The sequence below is a fragment of the Mus caroli genome, chromosome 14 (genome assembly GCF_900094665.2).
Source record: "Mus caroli chromosome 14, CAROLI_EIJ_v1.1, whole genome shotgun sequence".
NCBI classification, from domain to species: domain Eukaryota; kingdom Metazoa; phylum Chordata; class Mammalia; order Rodentia; family Muridae; genus Mus; species Mus caroli.
In genome coordinates this window covers 87558520-87566216 of record NC_034583.1, presented here as the reverse complement: position 1 = coordinate 87566216, position 7697 = coordinate 87558520, and positions in this window count along the sequence as shown.

Below are 7697 nucleotides of genomic sequence, written 5' to 3'. Positions count from 1 at the left end.
ACGGAAGCTCAAAGTTGCATCATTTTCAGTTTTCCATAGTTAAAAGCTCAGCTTGAGATTATAAATGTCCTGTATGGAGAGGTGCTACTGTATTCCTAACTTAACATTAGATTTATCACCTGAGCCACAGCATTGTAAGATTAAGACTCTTGGCCTTTGCCTGTTTCATTCTTACAGCTCATCAGATCACATGGAATTATCTAGGTTCATTATTAGTGCTTTGTTAACCAATAATAGTACCGCATGTGGATGTCTATCGTTCACTAAAATAATTACTACATTTAAAAAGTGATAATGTTTATAAACTATAATACATTTGATGTCCTGTTTAGAATGATCATTGATCATTCTAAATGATAGAGAGAATGTGATAGCATCTTAAATGGAATGGTTCACTGAATTTAGCAACATCAATTTATACATCTAGATTATTAAAGAAACAGAATTTAACCAAGTTCACCAACCTTCAAATGTGTATACATGCTAATAATATGTCTCACAGCCTCTGAAAACAGTCTAGACATTTTTCTGAGAATTATTCATAAAGGTAATATCACATAGACTCCCTGACCTGCTTGGTATATTTAAGTATTCAGGGGAAGATAAGAATTAAAACAGAAATATAAAAATAAATGTTGGGATTATAGGTAGTTGTACTTGAAGATGACTTTGAGAATACATAATGAAATCATATATCTTTTTAGAGTTCATTTATTAACTGAAAAGAACACATACAAACACACAGTTTTCCTTCTGCTTTCTGGGTTTATTTTTACATTCTATTGGGAATGAATACTGATAACCTGTCATAATTTCTACACTAAAATCATCTTTCATATTGTTCTTGATTTTATTGCCTCTGGACTTAACATTTCATCTCTGAATGTTTATTCCATTGTTTTATTAAGTATTGATGTCATATTTCAAGTAATTTGAGATCACTCTTTTTAACTTTTAAAAATAATCAATATAGCATTTATCCTCCACTCTTCCTTGTCTCTTCAGATCCCAAGATTTTTAAAAAATATTTTTAAAGTGGCTTAGTAAGTAGGTTCACAAAGACTTTTAAAAACCTAGTGTATAATCCATCCATCACTTACATTTGCTATGCATGACACCCTTCATGCAAACATCTCAGAATGTTTTTCCTGTTGCTACTATATAACAGAATATACAATTAAATGGTGAGTTGCGATCAATAAGTCTAGACTTGATTTAAACATAGCCAACTTTTTGTATCAATAAATATAAAAGAGAAGCAGCAACAAAACGTAAAAGCAAAGGTAAGCACATGGTTATCAGCCAAATGTGTAGAAGCCTGAGGCTTGGAAATAGCAAAACAAAACAAACAAACAAACAAACAAAAAACAAACAAAAAAACTAGACCTAAATGATCTTCATTAGAAACTATCACTGGAAAATGATAGGAGAAATATGTGCTACCCTTTTCAGATACCCTCCCATGAAATGTAAGTTAATTTGGTTGTACTTCTTCTGATAGATTTCCCTTGATGCATATAGATTAAACATGATTGCCTTGGCCAATGACCTAAGTGTCTTTCATGTTGGATGGAACAAAATCTAAACAAACAAACAACAATAACAATAAGCAATATTCTAGGCTGCCAACCTTCTCTTTTGGTAATAGGCAATAAGCTTTAAATGACCCTTCTGTTGGTGATCATAGAATAGTAACATTTTCAGACTTCATAGTAAAAGTTCAGACACATGAAGGCAGAGACAGGAACTGACTTCAACCAATTGAACTTTGACCCCCATACCATATTCACTACAAAAGGAGAAATTCCATAAAGGGACCAGGGGAATCGTTTTCTCTCACTTGAACTGATTAACTATCATTTTCTAACTTATCAATGGTGCACATTTGCAAATTATGACTTTCTCCAAAAATTATATAAACAGTTAACTTTTCATATATTAGTTTTTCTTGAAATCTGTAAGGGTGACTTCTTCTGAGACTTTAAAATGCACTTTTAAAATAGGACTCATTATTTGCTGTAGCACAGGCATCAACAAGGACAACCATTTAACCGCTGTTACTAGATTGAAGTATGAGTGAATGAAGTGCAGGGGGAGACATGGGATCTACAAAACTGGATATTGACACATTATTTAGTTTAGGGTCCCAGAGACACTGAATAGTTAATTCTTCAGTTTAACACAATGTGGTATTATATGACATATGTTCTGATAAGAAAGTGGGCATGTCATTATTATATATTCTAGAGTTTCCCTTCCCCTTTGGCTCCCTTGAGTTTCTTGTACTCTCATTGCTATTGTTAACTCACCTGCATCGATGGGAATGAGGGGATACTGAGAAAATGGCACTCATTTCCCAAATGTGGCACATTGACCTTTCAGTGTGCTGTTCTTTAGAACATGGACCACAGATGAGAGTCATTGTATAGTTTCTTTGGCATATGTATTTGACTAACTACTGTCAATCTGGTGTCTAAAACAATAGTATATACATAGCAGCTGTGATGTACATATGTAAGAAATGAACATATTTTAGTTCAGTAACCTGAAATATCTTACAAAAGATACTCAGAAATAGTCTGCAGACTCAACTGCGTTTTTGTAGTCAAGTTTTAATTCTCTTAAAACTAAGACCTTGTAGGTTTGTTTTTGCTTATTCAGTTTTACATCAGAAACTGTTTAGGTACCAAAATTAGTTCTTGCCAAAAAGAAAAAGAAAAACAAATGAAATGATGTTGATATCTCCACTGAGAACAGAACATATAGTTTGTTCAGCATATGTAGAGAAGTTTCATATTGTAAAAGAAAAAAATACATGGTATCATAGTTGAGGAGACCATTGATGTAAATGATGTTTTAAATGATAATCCAACAGTTCGATATTGACTCTTATGTTTTCTGTATCTAAAAATAAAATTTCAAGTAACATTGAATGGACTAACTAGATAATATTTAGTAATATATGTTTATAAACATACATAGGTGCATGTAAAAACAAAGGGAAAAAGAGGCGATGAATTTGAAAGAGTGGAAGGGTATTAGAAGAGACTTTGGAGGAAAGAAAGAGAACAGGGAAATGTAATTATACCTAAAAAACAAAAAATAAAAGGAAAGAAAATTAATCAGGATAATAATCTTATTCCTATCACCTTAAATGCTGTGCATTGTTAATTTTATGATTAATGCTTTTTAACTTATTTCACTTTTTAAATTTTAAACTTTCACTTCTCTTTTCTATATATTTTAGTTTTAATATGTAACTTTTTTGTAACAGGTGTCTTAACTACATTTGACTTTACTGGTGAGAACATTATAGAATATATATGACACAAGGAAATCAGCTATCAATTTAAAGAATAGTATGATTGGCATATTATAGCTATGCTAAATACCTTAATAAGTTACAACTAAACAGAATGCATACATGACATAAGGCTAATTTCTAGATAAGGGCACTGATCAAACAGAACTAAATAAACTTTTCTGTCAAAAGATACTAAGTATCTGTCTTACATGGTAAAGAACATTCATACTTTAACACACACATACACACATATTTTGAAAATCATTTAATTTATTTACATTCCAGCTGTTGCCCCCTCATGGTTCCCTGTCCCACAGTTCCTCATCTCTTTCTTCCTCCCCCTTACCTCCAAGAGGGTACTTCCCATTCCCTACCAGACCTCTCCCTTCCCTGCATCCTCAAGTCTCTGAGGAATAAACACATCATCTCCCACCGAGGGCAGACCAGGCAACCCTCTGCTATATATGTGCAGGGGATCTAGTTTGTGTTTGCTGCCTGTTTGGTGATTCAGACTCTGGGTTCTCCCCTGGGTCTGATTTAGTTGAGACTGCTCATCTTCCTCTCGAGTCATTCTCCCTTTCAGCTTCTTCAGTCCTTCCCCTAATTCAACCACAAGGGTCCCTGACTTCAGTCCAATAGTTGGGTATTAAATATCTGTACCTATCTCAGCCAGCTGCTGTTAGGGCCTCTAAGAGAATAGTCATGCTAGGCTCCTGCCTGATGCAGTTTTGTTTCTTTTGCTGAATATATTCTTCCATTTTAATAGTAATGCCATTGAATGGGATTATTTGTGAATTCACATCCATATTTAAGGTCAATAACACCCTTGCTTTTCTTTGTCCATTATAGCACAAACTCTTTTTATCTTCATTTCCTTCAAGTCATTTGGATAATATTTTGGCCACATAATTTTAAAGATATATAACTAGCAGTTAGGAAATACAAACATGGCTTGGCACATATAATTTGGTAATGTAGTTAAATATTATGGATTTCATCTTACCCCCATTTTATTTCAAGAACTCCATTACTTGGTGTCAGATTTTGCTTTATTACTTGATTATATGCTTTCTATTATGAAGCTGGACTAATTATTTTTGAAATACTACCATTGGAAGGGTAAAAACATAATCATAACCTATTCTCTTTCTCATAAGTGGTACATTGCTCATGATTCAGACTAGATGAAGTTCACTATTGTTTTTCTATTAGTTAATTCCTTTTTATCCATTTGCCTCTATGTCTGATATTTGTAACAGTGGCAATGAGGAATCACTGAAGTTGAAAGTTAACTAAAGGGTAAGAGTCTATATAACATTACATTTTGAATTAACTTTATATAATAGGACATTGTGACATTTGTATAAAAGTTCAAAGAGAAATGCAGGCGATGACTTCATTGAGAATTTATTCTTAAGTCTCTAAGATAGTTCAGCAGAGAATTCAGACCTGGAATTCAAAGGGCAGAACAAGACCTATTAAGTAATTCAGTCCATTTTATAAAGCCAAAGGAAAAGGGTATGGAGACGCAATCACTCATTTTCTGAAAGCTGAGATGTAAGAATCAACTTAAGGATGGCTAGGATATTAGTAGCAAATAGAAAGATTCAGTGGCTGTCATGGGTTGAGAGCAATTGTCTGGCATCCATGATGAACCTGGGTTACTAAACAAAGTTATGCTTGCTTGCAGAATTCATAACAAATGCCATTGAAACTGAAACATCCAATGCAATTTATTTTTTGCATTAAGGTAATATAACACAGAGAACTCTGTGATACATTATTTTTCTGTCATTAACTTTGGTCCATAAGTTGATTCAGGCTGACGATGAACTCCATTATATCATCATTATTTTGTAACAGTAAAAGAGTGACAGGACAATGAGAAGAGGAAATTTCCTCAAGTTAATGGATATCCGAGGCTTGGTTTTATTTGTGCATATGAAAGCTTGCAATCTTGCAAATGTGGCTTCATTTTAAAAGTAGTAAATCATCCAAGAAATACAATTTCCCATAGAGGTGAAGAATAATGTCCAGCAATGCAGATCACAGGCTTCAGAAATTACTGCACAGCTTTAGGAAAAGTTCAAATGGAGAAAAAATTTAAGTCATTCCTCCCCTCTGATATTCATGTGGTAACTGTATTTCACTAAGTGCTATCCTGACTTTATGTAAATATACCAGATGTTCCTCAATTTTTAGTAAGCTATGCACACATAGGAAGGATTTTAAAGATCCTTAGCTTAGAATTAGCACATTCATTAATACCCACTTAGTAGCTCTGCAAATGGCACCTATGATGTCACCTCAAAGAGTACTTATGAAATGAAAAAATGGAAAATATATGCATAGGCCTTATGGATCAGGGATGTACTAAACTATAGGTAAAAGAACAATAGGGAAATTCAGTAGCAGTTCTTAATAATCTATAATTACATCAGAAAGGTAAAGACAGCATTCATTTGATCGGGTTATGTTTTCCTTACATTTTTATACCAAAATTATTGTTATTATGAATTAGTCATATAAATAAATATTATATTGTTTTCCTTTCATTAAGATGCTGAAAATGTAAATACATATACTGACATATTCAAGGATTTCAGAAGTAAAAATATATCTTCAGCTTGCAAAAGTAGCTGCTAATGGCAAATTAAATTTAGAATCTGCACATAAAATTTCATTCTTTATATAATTCTACAGTAAGACATATTTGATTATCAAAAATTCCAAGCTAATAAATATTTATTGTGCTTATTTTATGTAAAATTATATTAAATTTTTTATATCATATTCATTAGTTAATAACTGATCACAGACTTGACTATTATCCAAAGAAGACATGGAAACTTACATAAATACATTATGTTCTATTACATGTAAACGTGGTTCTATTGAGGCTTGGAAGAATTTTAATTCTGCTGTCTTACAAACTAAATCATTCCTTGTATTTGAAAATACAAATTGAATTCAAATGCTTTGTACCATAAAATTTAAATTATAGTTACATATGAAGAAAATATCTAATTAAAAATAAATTAAAAAAATATTGTGAGAAATCTTAGAGAGTAATTTTGTAAAATTAGCTTGCTGAAGGGTTTTCCTATAGCACTGCTCTATAGAAAAGACATGTGTCCTCAACAAAGTTTTTATGTTACTAGATCATTTAAATCATTTAATTTATCACCTAGAAATGTAATTACACAAATTGCCAAATGCAAATTGATAATGACTTAATAACAGAATTATTTGTAATTTTTAATAATATCTGGAAAGTAACTCAAACAATTTTTCTCTAAATAATGGTAAGTCTTCATAATGAATTACACAAATACGTAGATAATTATGTATAATAGTAGTCTCCTTTATATTTATGCAACAACTTATGCCTCAATAGAAATCACATGAAGAAAATCTGGAAAATTGTAATTTTTTGTGAAAAACAACTTTATTGTTTTCTCAAAATCATTTATTAAAGAATGAGTGCTTTCCCTAATATATAAGAAGTGAGAGGGAGAAAAAAAAAGAAAAGAAGTGAGAGGGCCATACAACACCAGAGACCTAGGTTACAACCAAACATAAATGGCAAAATCAAACAAAATCAACAACAGCAGCAATTAACTGAAAAGTTCCTAATGATGTTCTGATATTCTGATTCATGCCTAGTCCAACTCTCATTAGAGAGGCTTGATGCAGCAACTGATCAGAGGTTACAGTCTAACAATTGGTGAGGTAAGGGCACCCTACATTAGAGAAAAAGAAAGAATTTTAGGTACAGAAGGGTTAAGGACACCACAAGAACAAGGTTCATAGGGTCTCACAGAGACTGGAGTGAGAGTCACTGAGCCAGCATGGATCTGTGCTAGGTCCTGTGCCTGTATATTGTGGTTGTTTAGCTTGGGGACTTTGCTGGACTTCTAACAGTTGTGTGTGTGTGCGTGTGTATGTGTGTGTGACTAGATCATCTCTGACACTATTGCCTGCTTGTGAGACACTTTCCCTTTTTTTCCCTTTTTTTTTTAATTAGGTATTTTCTTCATTTACATTTCCAATGCTATCCCAAAAATCCCCCATGCCCTTCCCCCACTCTCCTCCCCCCCTTCCCACTTCTTGGCCCTGGTGTTCCACTGTACTGAGGCATATAAAGTTTGCAAGACCAAGGGGCCTCTCTTTCCACTGATGGCCGACTAGGCCATCTTCTGATACATATGCAACTAGAGACACGAGCTCCGGTGGGGGTACTGGGTAGTTCATATTGTTGTTCCACCTATAGGGTTGCAGATCCCCTTTAGCTCCTTGGGTACTTTCTCTAGCTCCTCCATTGTGGGCCCTGTGTTCCATCCAATAGCTGACTGTGAGCATCCACTTCTGTGTTTGCTAGGCCCCGGCATAG